Source organism: Triticum aestivum, chromosome 3B (assembly GCF_018294505.1).
Source record: "Triticum aestivum cultivar Chinese Spring chromosome 3B, IWGSC CS RefSeq v2.1, whole genome shotgun sequence".
In the NCBI taxonomy this organism is placed as follows: domain Eukaryota; kingdom Viridiplantae; phylum Streptophyta; class Magnoliopsida; order Poales; family Poaceae; genus Triticum; species Triticum aestivum.
This window is the reverse complement of record NC_057801.1, coordinates 220,349,115-220,363,774: the sequence shown is the minus strand read 5'-3', so window position 1 is coordinate 220,363,774 and position 14,660 is coordinate 220,349,115.

The following is a 14,660-nucleotide window of genomic DNA, read 5'->3' as shown; positions in this document are numbered from 1 at the left end:
TGTAGTGCCCCGGTAGGCATCCCACCTTTCTTCTTCAACAACTATCGGTTAGTATCGGTTGAGCCTAAGTTTTTGCTTCTTCACATGAGTTGTGCTATCGTTGCAATGTAGTTTTATTTAGCTTTGCTTGCTGTTTGAATAAAGTATTAAGATCTGAAATTATTAAATGGGAGAGTCTTCACATAGTTGCATAATTATTCGACTACTCATTGATCTTCACTTATATCTTTCGGAGTAGTTTTTGTTATTGCTCTAGTACTTCACTTATATCTTTTAGAGCACAACGGTGGTTTTATTTTGAATAAATAGATGATCTCTCATGCTTCAATTAGATTATTTTGAGAGTCTTAAATAGCATGGTAATTTGCTTAAATAATCCTAATATGCTAAGCATACAAGATTTGTAAGAATTCTTATGAGTGTGTTGAATACTAAGAAAAGTTTGATGCTTGATAATTGTTTTGAGATAAGAAGATGGTGATACTAGAGTCATGCTAGTTGAGTAGTTGTGAATTTAAAGAATACTTGTGTTGAAGTTTGTGATTCCCGTAGCATGCACGTATGGTGAACCATTATGTGATGAACTCGGAGCATGATTTATTTATTGATTGTCTTCCTTATGAGTGGCGGTCGGGGATGAGCAATGGTCTTTTCCTACCAATCTATCCCCCTAGGAGCATGCGCGTAATACTTTGCTTTGATAACTTCTAGATTTTTCCAATAAGTATATGAGTTCTTTATGACTAATGTTGAGTCCATGGATTATACACACTTTTTCCCATCCTTACACCATTGCTAGCCTCTCTAATACCACGCACTTTTTCGCCGGTATCATACACCCACCATATATCTTCCTAAAAACAGCCACCATACCTACCTATCATGGCATTTCCATAGACATTCCGAGATATATTGCCATGCAACTTTCCACCATTCCATTTATTATGACACGCTCCATCATTGTCATATTGCTAGCATGATCATGTAGTTGACATCGTATTTGTGGCAAAGCAACCATTCATAATTCTTTCATACATGTCACTCTTGATTCATTGCATATCCCGGTACACTGCCGGAGGCATTCATATAGGGTCATACCTTGTTCTAAGAATCGAGTTGTAACTGTTGAGTTGTAAGAACAATAAAAGTGTGATGATCATCATTTTTTAGAGCATTGTCCCAAGTGAGGAAAGGATGATGGAGACCATGATTCCCCCACAAGTCAGGATGAGACTCCGGACGAAAAAAAGAGGCCATAAAAAAGAAGAGAAAAGGCCCAAATAAAAAAAATGATGAGAGAAAAAGAGAGAAGGGACAATGTTACTATCCTTTTACCACATTTGTGCTTCAATGTAGCACCAAGATCTTCATGATAGAGAGTCTCTCATTTTGTCACTTTCATATACTAGTGGGAATTTTTCATTATAGAACTTGGCTTGTATATTCCAATGATGGGCTTCCTCAAAATGCCCTAGGTCTTCGTGAGCAAGCGAGTTGGATGCACACCCACTTAGTTTCTTTTGTAGAGCTTTCATATACTTATAGATCTAGTGCATCCGTTGCATGGCAATCCCTACTCACTCACATTGATATCTATTGATGGGCATCTCCATAGCCCGTTGATACGCCTAGTTGATGTGAGACTATCTTCCCTCTTTTTGTCTTCTCCACAACCACCATTCTATTCCACATATAGTGCTATATCCATGGCTCACGCTCATGTATTGCGTGAAGATTGAAATTTTTTGAGAATGTCATAAGTATGAAACAATTGCTTGGCTTGTCATCGGGGTTGTGCATGATTTAAATATTTTGTGTGGGGAAGATGGAGCATAGCCAGACTATATGATTTTGTAGGGATAACTTTCTTTGGCCATGTTATTTTGAGAAGACATAATTGCTTAGTTAGTATGCTTGAAGTATTATTATTTTTATGTCAACATGAACTTTTGTCTTGAATCTTTCGGTTCTGAATATTCATATCACAATTAAGAAGTTTTACATTGAAATTATGCCAAAGTATCACTCCGCATCAAAAATTCTTTTTTTATCATTTACCTACTCGAGGACGAGAAGGAATTAAGCTTGGGGATGCTTGATACGTCTCCAATGTATCTATAACTTTTGATTGCTCCATGCTACTTTATCTACTGTTTTATGCAATATTGGGCTTTATTATCCACTTTCATATTATTTTTGGGACTAACCTATTAACCGGAGGCCCAGCCTAGATGTGCTGTTTTATGCCTATTTCAGTGTTTCGAGGAAAAGGAATATCAGACGGAGTCAAAACAGAACGAAATCAACTCGAGAAGTTATTTTTGGAAGGAAACCCACCTGATGGACTTGGACTCCACGTCAGAAGATACGGGAGGTGCTCATGAGGGTGGGGGGCGAGCCCACCCCCCTAGGGCGCGCCCCCTGCCTCGTGGGGGCCCCCGTAGCACCACCGACGTACCCCTTGCACCCATATATACCTATGTACCCTAAAACTTCCAGAACAGAAGATAGATCAGGGGTTCCGCTGCCGCAAGCCTCTGTAGCCACCAAAAACCTCTCGGGAGCCCGTTCTGGCAGCCTGCCGGAGGGGGATCCCATCACCGGTGGCCATCTTCATCATCCCGACGCTATCCATGACGAGGAGGGAGTAGTTCACCCTCGGGGCTGAGGGTATGTACCAGTAGCTATGTGTTTGATCTATCTCTCTCGTGTTCTTGAGGTGATACGATCTTGATGTATCACGAGCTTTGCTATTGTAGTTGGATCTTATGATGTTTCTCCCCCTCTACTCTCTTAGTTTCCCCTTTGAAGTTATCTTATCGGATTGAGTCTTTTATGAGAACACTTGATGTATGTCTTGCCGTGATTATCTGTGGTGACAATGGGATATCATGTGCCACTTGATGTATGTTTTGGTGATCAACTTGCGGGTTTCGTGACATTGGGAACCTATGCATAGGGGTTGGCACACGTTCTTGACTCTCCGATAGAAACTTTGGGGCACTCTTTGAAGTACTTTGTGTTGATTGGATGAATCTGAGATTGTGTGATGCATATCATATAATCATGCCCAGGGATACTTGAGGTGACAATGGAGTATCTAGGTGACATTAGGGTTTTGGTTGATTTGTTTCTTAAGGTGTTATTCTAGTATGAACTCTTTTATAGATTGATCCGAAAGAATAACTTTGAGCTGGTTTCGTACCCTACCATAATCTCTACGTTTGTTCTCCGCTATTAGTGGCTTCGGAGTGACTCTCTGTTGCATGTTGAGGGATTGTTATATGAACTATCTATGTTATTATTGTTGAGAACTTGCACTAGTGAAAGTATGAACCCTAGGCCTTGTTTCCTATCATTACAAAAACCTATATCTACTATCTATTTTGCACTTGTATCACCATCTCTTCGCCGAACTAGTGAACCTATACAATTTACCATAGTATTGGGTGTGTTGGGGACACAAGAGACTTTTTGTTATTTGGTTGCAGGGTTGTTTGAGAGAGACCATCTTCATCCTACTCCTCCTATGGATTGATAAACCTTAGGTCATCCACTTGAGGGAAATTTGCTACTGTCCTACAAACCTGTGCACTTGCAGGCCCAACAACGTCTACAAGAAGAAGGTTGTGTAGTAGACATCAATGGCCTGTTCATCAGGGCTAACTCGCCCATCTTCCCTCTCGTCCTGTTCGGAGGTTGGCTCAACGGGATCTTCATTGTCTTCGGCATCGTCCGGAGCATTATTTTCTCCTGTGCTGCTATTGTTGTTTCTTCCATGGCGTTGTTTAGAGCGGCGCCGCTGACGTCGGCGCTTTGGCTGTATCTCAGGAATATTATCCTCGACTAGAGCCTTCTCATTGTCGCCGTTGTTATCTTTGGGTGTATCCACCATGTATATGTCATACGAGGACGTGGCTGCACTACAAAAAAATACACTTCCGTGATGATACGTGTTTGTCATAGTAGGTCACATTTTCTGTCATGCATGTACATCCATGACGATTTTATGACAGAATGAAGATAGTCATAGCTGTGCTGTTGTAGAAGTGTTCCATGACATTACCAAAATTATCATCACGGAAGTGTCCACTTCCATGATGATAAATCGCGCGTCACAGAAGTGCTTTCGTCAAGGGTGACTTACACGTGGCATCCACCATAACGGAACGCCGTTAAGCTATCGGGTCCGGTTTTGGATCCGATAAACCGTTAACAGCCCCGACCAATGGGGATTTTCCACGTGTAAAATCATCATTGGCTGGAGGAAACACGTGTCGTCTCACCGTTGGGACAGATGTCATCCACTCATTGGACCCAAGGAGCCTATGATACGTCAACACGTGGCACGGCCGAACAGAGGCCCGTTCTTCTGAAAAGGCCGGCCCGTTTGACTTGGTCAAAAGGTGGCGGGCCGGCCCACGGAAAGCCTTTTAACGGCCTGTTCGCATATAGCCCATTTACAGCCCGCTAACGTAGGGCCCATTACGCCGTCTCCGAATTAGGCCCAGTAGCGTCATCTGGGCCGTCCAATATGATTCCAGCCCATTTTAACTTCCGGCCCATGTGTGGCCCATGACTTCTTTCGGCCCATATGAGGCCCTTTTTAAGTCTTGTCCCATTAACGGCCCGTGGTGAAACTGGCCCATAATGAATAGTGTATTACTTTATACCCATTAACGGCCCATTATTCCATTGGGCCACTTCGAGCCCAAGTTATCTTTCGGCCTTCTCAGGGCCCATTTATTCTTGGGCTCATTTGCAGCATTCGGTTACTTATGGCCCGTTGCTGTCATTTTCTGCTTGTGGGCCAGCCCGTCGTTACAGTCGGCCCGTTTGTGGACCGTTAATACGTTGGGCTGTTTTCATGTCAAGAAAAACCCGTTGGGCTATAGAGTTATCAAATACGACCTATAAACGGCCCGTTATGGTCCATGAATAGTACGACCCATGATTAGCGAAATTATGATACGCCCCATAGAAGGCCCATGGATCCTACGGCCCGTATAAGTCGCATGGATCGTACGGCCGGTAGAAGGCCCATCGATCATATGGCCCGTAGAAGGCCCATGGACCCTCCGGCCCGTAGAAGGCCCATGGATCCTACGACCCATATAGAAGGCCAATGGATCCTATGGCCCATAGAAGGCCCATGGATCATATGGCCCACAGGAGGCCCATGGTTACAACAGTCTGTGTGTTACCACGATTATTTTGGCCTAGTTACCAAAAATAGGCTATTGTGGCCACTAGAAAAACACAGACAAAGAACTACAGTGACTACAAGAAAACAACTAAACAAGACAATACGGCAATAAATAAGCAAGCAATTAACGCTAGCCTATTACTGCTATTACACATATTACATCCACTGGGCATCAAAGTTCGCCACCAGTGCAAATATAGGGAACAAAGCAGCATATTACATACACTGGCCATCAAAATTGGCCACCAGTGCAAATAAATGCGGCAGCAAAACAAGAGCATAACTGAAACAACTTCAGAAGATCTCAAGAAATGTTATCCTGGGTATCCACCATGCTGGCAATAAGCTTAGCCAGCTCATTGGCTTTGTCCTGTTTGGCGCTAAAATCCTCCAACGCTTGCTGTTGCACCAGAAAGTATGCATCTGAATGCTCGAGGGACTTCCACAGTCCTTCCTCTTCTTGTCGCAGCACAGCTGATCGATGTCTTTCAGCTTGTAGTTGAGACTCAAGAAACCGAACTGATTTAGACAGTGAGTTTGAATAGCTTGTGCAAGCGGTAGCGGCCAGTAACTCGAACACTAAACCAAGACAGGACTTTGGGGTTGTCTCAGTGTCTTCAAGATAGTCTTCCTTAGCTGTTTTATCAGCTTTGTTGGAGACCAACAAGGATGTGTCACTATCCTGAACCTTATCTGCATTACTTCCTTTACCATTGCTTAACAAGGCACTCTTCCCCAATATTCTGTCAGCATTCTAAAAGAAGAAACAAGCAGACACATAACAGGTTTAGCATGTACTAGTATATGAAACTCATTTCGGTGAACCAATTCATTAGTAAGGTGGACAGGATTAAACTACCAAGTCTTCTATTGCCAAGTACTAGTACATAATAAAAGCATGAAACAAACATATATCTATGTCCTATGGTCACTGCATTGTCTTGCCAAATCAAAATAGGCTCTAGGCGTTGGCAAAACGCATTGTGCATAATATGCTTAATCTGTGCATAACTGTGCATAAGCATGCGCTTTCGTCGGTAAAGCACAAGGCGGTGGCAAAACGCACACTTCACGCCAAGAGCTTTTTTGAACTATGATAGCAATGCAATCTTAAATTAGAATAGTTGTTCTTCAGGTTTAGGCACTTGTTCTACTTCTACATGAATAGAGTACAGTAAGACACAAGAATATAGTACTTAAAAAATGAAAATGAGCTCAGATACCTTACCACATTCTTGGTTCGGGACCAGTACAGAACAAGGCGTTCCCAGTCATCGTCTTGTAAATGTGTCTCAGGAGAACGTAAGGGAATTTGATGAGTTTCTTTGCCGGTGAAGTACGTTTTCTTCAGGTAATTCCGATACTGCCACCAAGCATTCTTGAAGATAGCAGAGGTATTAGCATAGGTTACCTCATCCTGAGTTTCCAAATCGGTCCTTCTCTATAGAGAAAAATGGGAAAATTTGTTGTATTATAACCATCATGGAGGTAGGATGTGTGGGAGAAAGCAAAGTAATTGCCATGAACAACATTACTTACACATAACTCCTGGACAAACACCTACAATTGGCATTTTCCTTCAATTTCAGTATAATATTTGCAAGATGGGAAGATACGCACATATGATTTAACAACATCAAATGTGATAGATGCTAAACTATGACTAGCTGGTTGTCCTTCCTCCACAGGAATAGGCGTACTAACTAGTGGAGTTGGGGTTCGCCGTGGTAGCATTGGCCCTTTGGGCACTGGAGCTGCCTTACTAACTGCTCTTGTTTGGGAGCCCTGTGGTGGAGATGGTGCTATGTCAACAGGAACTGGGTTACTATTTGCTGGGGTTGGGGTTAGATCGGGTGAAGCTGGTTCTCTGTCCATCGCAGTAGGGGTACAATCTGCGAGAGTTTGGGTTATGTGTGGTAGGGCTGGTTCTTGTGCATGTACAACCGGGGTGCTATCTCCGCCAAGAGGTAGCACCGTTTTATTTGAAGACCGTGTTTTTAGCCCGCTAGATACTGGCATCACCTGCTCCAATTCAAATGGCTGATAAACCGGAAACATAGTTGAATGTACAGACATTGTATGAGATACAGATGCAATAGATAGTGTGGAAAAAAGAGGGCATGAAATAGTTGACATGTATATTGTTTAACTAAAATGGATAGCATGACATAATTTCACATATATGATGTCTATCTAAACTGGATAGCATAGCATAACATAATTCAAAGATATGATGAATAACTAAACAGGGTCGCATGACATAATTCACCTACATGTTATCTAAGTAATCAGGATCGCATCATTTAATTCACATATGTGATTTATATGCTAAATAGAGGGCATTCGATATGATGTCTGAACTAAGAACATGGTGTTGAATATTGTGTATATGATGTCTAAACTATGCAATGCAAGACACCATATGCATGATATGAGCAGTATAACCATGCCAAGTTTGAGCATACACCTCGGTGGGGATTAGGACTGGTCATCTGTCTCTGAATCCATCTCTGAGGAGCTATCGGGACCCAACAAGATATCTGCTTCGACAGGTAGCACTGTCTGCTCTGAAGGCCTTGTTTTCACTCCAGATTTTTCCATCTCCCACCCAAATGGCTGATTCACAGGAAGAGTAGTTTAATACAAACATTGTTGACAAATGGAAATGTAATGAAGAAAAACACTGCCACCCAAATGGCAAGATATCATTCAAATATATGATGCTTGGTTAAACAGGATGGCATTGCACATTTCACATATATTATGGCAGGCTAAAAGACATGAGACTGCATAATTCCCATATATGATATAGAAACTAAACAGGTGGCATTACAGAAGATGTCTAAACTAAGCAGATGATATATATGATGTCAAAAGTAGGCACTACAAGGCAACATATGCATGATATGACTAACATCATCATGCCAAGGTAGAGCAAACACCTTGGGGGTAAATAGGAGTGGTCAGCGGCGTCTGAATCCGCTTCAGAACAGATATCTTCCTCTGGATTACAATCTGGAGAGGGGTGGGGAGAGTTTGCCATTGAACCCACCACGGAGCGATGTCTACATGACATTCTGTTGTCGCGCAAAACTCTGTTCTTTTTCTCTACATGTTCAGCATGACCGTGTACAATATCTGACATGCATACGAAAAAATATGGTGAGATTATGTAAGGAGAGCATGCAGAAATTTAGACTGATGGTAACAACCAGTGGATGGATCAAAAAATAATGATAGCAGGTTGATGATTGCTTTAATTTAATAAAATAACAGATGATGATTGCTTTACTATTTGTTTCCCACCCAAGATGAACGACATAGGCATGCCCTAGGTGGACCAGATATGAGACATACATACTATTCATTGATGCCTCAATATGTGCCCCACAACTAATTTAGAACTCAAGTTTGAACATTAATTTGGACCTGACTTGGAGTCCAAGAGGTGAACAAGACGATAAAGTAGCAGGTAATTTTAAGCAATGCATAACATAAGCAGAAACAGAAGAGTGCGACCTATCTTGTGGACCCGTGTAGTCCTCAGGTTCATCTGCTGAGTCGATGATGGTGATGCCGTTGCTGTGGGTGCCGGTGGCAGGGAAGGAGATCTGAGGCGGCGAAAGACGGTCAGGAGTCGTGATGTCTGGTTTGGTGGATGCTTCTGTCGATGGAGCAGCTCAGGTGAGGTGGACGACGTTGCAGCAGGAGCAGGACAAACCACACAAAGTTCCCTTCAACACCTACCTATAACTGAAGTAATTTTGTAAGGGCTCATTTGGTTTGCATGACTCTTAAAACGCAGGGATAGGAAAAACACCAGAATAGGATAGGAATGCACATGGTAAACTGAGCATTTGTAAACACATGATTTCTGTCAAATTGGGTGTTTGGTTTACAGGAATTGGAAGAGCAGAGGAATGCGTGCACAGTTAGAATGTTATTCTGCCACTAATGCACTTTGTCTTGTTTTCATGCATTGGATTTTGAAAAGTAGGTCCAGGTGGATGTTTTGCTTCATTCCTTTCAACAAAAGGCATCAATAATTGAATAGTAGAGTTATATTAGAAAATTCCCTATTGCTATGTTTTTCCATTGAACCAAAATAGCCCTAATGGATTGACATGAATGTATAGTAATAAGTGATGCAACAAGTGTACCACCTCTTTGCCGTAGCCGTGTCGACCTCAGCATCATTGGGTTGGTCGCTGAAGCAGTTGAGGCAGAGGTGGCTGTCGGAGGTGTCGAGGAAGATCTGAGGAATCTGTAGATGGCGTCCAGGGCACTGCTTTGTTGTGATGGATCGTTCTATCGTTGGAGCAGCTTCGTTGAGCCGTAAGACGTCAACGATGAAGCAGCACAAGACAGATGTCGGTGTCAAAACCGGCGGATCTCAGGTAGGGGGTCCCGAACTGTGCGTCTAGGCGGATGGTAACAGGAGACGAGGGACACGATGTTTTACCCAGGTTCGTGCCCTCTTGATGGAGGTAAAACCCTACGTCCTACTTGATTAATATTGATGATGTGTATTTCAAGAGTGGATCTACCACGAGATCAAGGAGGCTAAACCCTAGAAGCTAGCCTATGGTATAATTGTTGTAATGGTTGTTGTGTCCTATGGAGTAAAGCCCTCCGGTTTATATAGACACCGGAGAGGGCTAGGGTTACACAGAGTCGGTTACAATGGTAGGAGATCTACATATCCGTATTGCCAAGCTTGCCTTCCACGCCAAGGAAAGTCCCATCCAGACACGGGACGAAGTCTTCAATCTTGTATCTTCATAGTCTTGGAGTCCGGCGGACGATGATAGTCCGGCTGTCCGGACACCCCCCAGTCCAGGACTCCCTCAGTAGCCCCCAAACCAGGCTTCAATGGCGATAAGTCCAGCGCGTATATAGTCTTCGGCGTTGCAAGGCAGGTTCTCCTCCAAATTCCATGTGTTCGCCGAACAGTGTCCGGCTTCCTTACCAATGTTGCGCTTCTTGGCTTCCACGCCCAATAATGGCCATCTTCCACTCGTCGCATGAATGCGAAAAGCCAGGGTATCTTTTATGTTTTACCCCCTAGCTGTGGAAATAATCTGCCTATAAGAGAGGCAAGAATCCAGATCCAAATCACACCATCCTTCCTCCGCGAGTACTCATCTGAGCGCTTCTGACCAAGAATCCATTCCACCATGGACCGTCGACGCGGCTCCTCTTCTCGCGCTCCCAGCCCTCTGCCAGGAGATTGGAGGAGATGCTCTGTTCCGCACAACGAGCTGGTGAAGCTCCAAGCGGAGGGATATCTCCCTCCGGCCTTCATGGTTCCGGTTCGAGCCGGGCTGGCCACCTACAAAGGTGGGAAGCAAGTGGAGGCTACCCCAAGTCCCAACAAAGGGGAGCGGGTATGCTTCGTCCCCTATCTGATAAGGGGGCTCGGATTTCCTGTACATCCGTTCCTCCGCGGGCTCCTGGAGTTCTATGAACTCCAGCTTCATCACCTCACGCCCACCTCTATCCTGCATATTGCGGGTTATGTAGCTCTCTGCGAGCTGTTCCTAGGCGTCGAGCCCCATTTCGCGCTGTGGAAGAGGTTGTTCTGCCTTGTACCCCGCTCTCACGAGGGGTCCATATATCAAGTAGGCGGCGCCGAAATATGGCGCATTGCCGGGACCGGATATCCATCCGGAACCCCTAAGAAGGCGTCCGAAGACTGGCCTTCGGAATGGTTTTACATAGAAGACGCTCCACTGCCGGACCCTGTTCGGACCGGCCTACCGGAGTTCAGTACCGCTCCTCTGAAGAAACGCCTTAGTTGGCGTCCGCGGAGCCCCCAACTCGAGGAAGACAAGAGCGTCCATTATCTGATGGGCCGGATAAGGTTACTGGCCCATTCCGGGTTGACCATAATTGGAGTCAAGGCAACATGCATTATGCGGGGGGTACAACCACTACAATACAGGGGCCATCCCATGTGGGATTTCAACGGGGAGGACGATGCCACCCGTCATGGCCGCAAAGGGCCGGGTTCGGCCGAGGACCTGGCGAAGATCCTGTCCGGCCTGTACAAGGGAGAGAAGGAGGACTTCCTCCAGACGAACCCGTTGAATGGGTTCTCCATGAATAAGCGGACACTTTACGTGCCCAACCCATGCTTTCAAAGTTTAGGTTTCTTATATTGTGTTTTTCGATGCAGGAGCTGCGTCGGGTTGTGGAGGACATGCGAAGTCCAGCTCCGCAACCTGAGGATCCAGAAAGATCCCGGGATCCAGCCTCCGAAGAGGATCCGGACATAAAGGTGGAGCTAATCGACGGGGTATTCCACCAGCTCAGCATGGATAATGCTTTAGTCACCATTACGGCTGACTACCCCGGACTATATCCGGCTTCCCAGGTGATTGTGACCGAAGTCCTGACAACATTATTTCTTCCTCGCTCATTTCTGACCTTCACATACGATGGTGTTTTGCAGGAAGCGCTTTCAGGGCGGGAAGCCGAGCCCGCGGCGGCTGACCAACAAAGGCCAGTCCGGACCAGTAGGCGGAAGAGGAGCGCGGCGCGGACTGAAACGTCGCTGCACAGGTATAGCTCACAATTCATTATTTGGAGCAACGTTCCTAGGAAGCGTTTGAGTGCTCATGACTTTTCTAGGAGAAAAAGCGCCCGCCAGACTGCGGGCGTGGAGGTTGCCAATCCAACCTCTACCAGTCAGGCTCCAGCACCTGGTCTGGAGGGGGAGGCGAACGCAAGGCGCGAGCTGGACACTCCTCCAATGGAGGATGCCGACAGACTGTCCGCCACCAAGTCTAAGGTGGAGAGCGCCATGAACCATAGGCGCCGCCGGACAGTATTTCGTGACGTGTGCTTCTCCCCTAAGGCATTGAATGCCTTTAACGCGGGGGACGTGCACCTCCGTGCTGCTCAAGATGGTTTTACCAGAGCCATGGAGCAGTATGTAAAAGACATACGGGTAAGAGAATTTAATAGTTATATATGCCAGTAGCCCCCGAGACTTAAAGTAGTTATATTAACTGATTTAAGGATCATTTGCAACACAGGATCTTACCGAGAAGAATACCCAACTGTCTCAGGAGCTGCAAGAGTGCAAGGCCCAACTTGAGGCCGCACTTGCTGCCGCAGGAGGAATCACAGAGACCCCTCCTGGTAACACATTATTTGAATAATATAAGAGATGTGCGGCGTGCGCGCAAGTATAATAATGACATTGCAGGTGCTGCCGGACAAGATCCGGACAGGCAAGAACTACTGCGCCAGCTGAAGGCCGGCGAGAGGGTGCTAAATAGAGTGCAGCAAGAAAGGAACAAGCTCCAAGATGCCCACGCCCAGCTTGGAGAAGAGCTGAAAGGCGTTCAGGCCGAGCTGTCCGGCTCCGTGAAGGAGAATCAGCGGCTTCGTCGCGGCATTTATAGTAAGTGCTTGAGCGAACTCCTTTGAAAAGAAGAGTTCGGCGAGGAAGTCAATTGACACGATATGTCTGTAGGTATACTCACAGGTTGTCCTACGGAGGAGATGCCCGTATCGACGGGTGATCAACTTCCCGAGCTGTTGCAGCTGCTCGAACGAATTCGGCAGGCAATGAGCGGCGTCGTCCATGCTTTATGGCCAGCCCTCTCCCTACCCGAAGGCCTTGGGGAGCTTGTGGAGAAGCTTCAGGGAGTGCGGCAGCGCTTCCGTTTATGGAAGATTTCGGCCTGCCTTCAAGGTGCCAGGGAGGCCTGGGCCATGGTGAAGACGCGGTACAAGAAGGCGGATCCCAACCATATGGCCGAGGTCGGACCTATGGGGCCCGACGGGAAGGAGATCCCCGTGAGTTTAGTATACGGCCAAGTAGAGTTGGCTGCTAAATTTTCCCAACGGGACTGTAAAGTGGACAGCCTGTTAGACGGGACTGAGGAGGAATACAGTCAGTCAATGTGACAATGTATTTTAAAATGACATGTAAAATGCCTTCTAGCCGGATTGTAGATCGTTTGTCTTTGCCGACCTTTTCGCTTCATCCTCTGGACCCTAGAGTCCAGAGTGTGTCCGAATACCTTCTCGGTTAAAAAACAGCCGGGTCATGCATGGAGACCAGGCGTAGGGGTCATTAGTGCTTTATCAGACAAGTGCCCAACTAGTTATGTTATATTACATGGTTAGTAAGAAACATCTTCCAGGGAGAATAGTTCCGTTAAGGGTTCGTTTCCCTGGGAGGCATGCCCTAAAGTGCATGTCCGAACTGCGAAAAGAGCAGAAAAACATCTGGGGGCAGATAAATAAGTAGGTAAAAAATCATCTTTCAAGTCACCGACCGAATATTCCCTTAAGAACGCTAGCTTTTGGCTTCACCCAGTCTGAGGTACACATCCGGCTGACCCGGCAGTAACAATCGCAGAGGTGCTCCCTTTACCTCCTAGCCGAATAATCGGGAACATAGGGGTAAGCACAGGAGCCAGGCAACCCAGCTTGGCCAAAACTTAAGTCATATCGATGCATATAATGGTGAATAAAAGGTACATGTGGAAGCTTGACACATGTGTTGGGCATGAAGCCCTTATAATTAAGCTTCTGGTAAAGAAGCCCCCAGGTATAATGAGTGCGGATGGCACATCAAGTGTATGCGAACAATGCGCAAGTAGGCCCTTAAGGGTTTTTTAGTAAAAGGGTTAAGAGAAGAAAGAAAAACAAAAGACAGCTGAAGTGTAAAACTTTGAACGGGGGAAGGGGACGAACTCTTAGTCCGGCGCTAGGCATAGAATCTTCGAAGGCGGGCTGCGTTCCATGGGTTCGGCTCGAGTCGGTTGTCCGACGCATTTCGTAGACGGTACGCTCCGCCGGTCAGGACTTGATCGATAATGAAGGGGCCCTCCCATTTGGGCTTGAGCTTGTCCTTTTTCTTGTCCGGCAGGCGTAGAACTAGTTCGCCGACGTTGTAAGTCTTGGCCCGTACTTCCCTGCTTTGATATCTTCGAGCCTGCTGCTGATAGAATGCGGAACGAGCCTTGGCGATGTCGCGTTCTTCCTCCAATGCATCCAAGCTGTCCTGCCGATCCAGCTCGGCTTCTCTTTCTTCGTACATGCGCACTCGAGGTGAGTCATGAATGATGTCGCAGGGCAGAACTGCCTCTGCGCCGTATACCATAAAAAATGGTGTGAATCCGGTTGTACGTTTGGGCGTTGTCCGCAGCCCCCAGAGTACGGAGTCGAGCTTCTCTACCCAGTGCGTGTCAGATTTTGTAAGTGACCGCACTAGTCTGGGTTTGATGCCGCTCATTATTAGACCAATTTCTCGTTCCACTTGACCGTTGGTTTGAGGATGATAGACTGAAGCGTAATCGAGCATAATGCCCATATTTTTGCACCATGATTTAACCTCGTCGGCCATAAAATTCGTGTCGTTATCGGTGATGACGCTGTGGGGGACACCAAAACGGTGTACTACCCTAGAGATAAAGTCTATCACTGGTCCGCA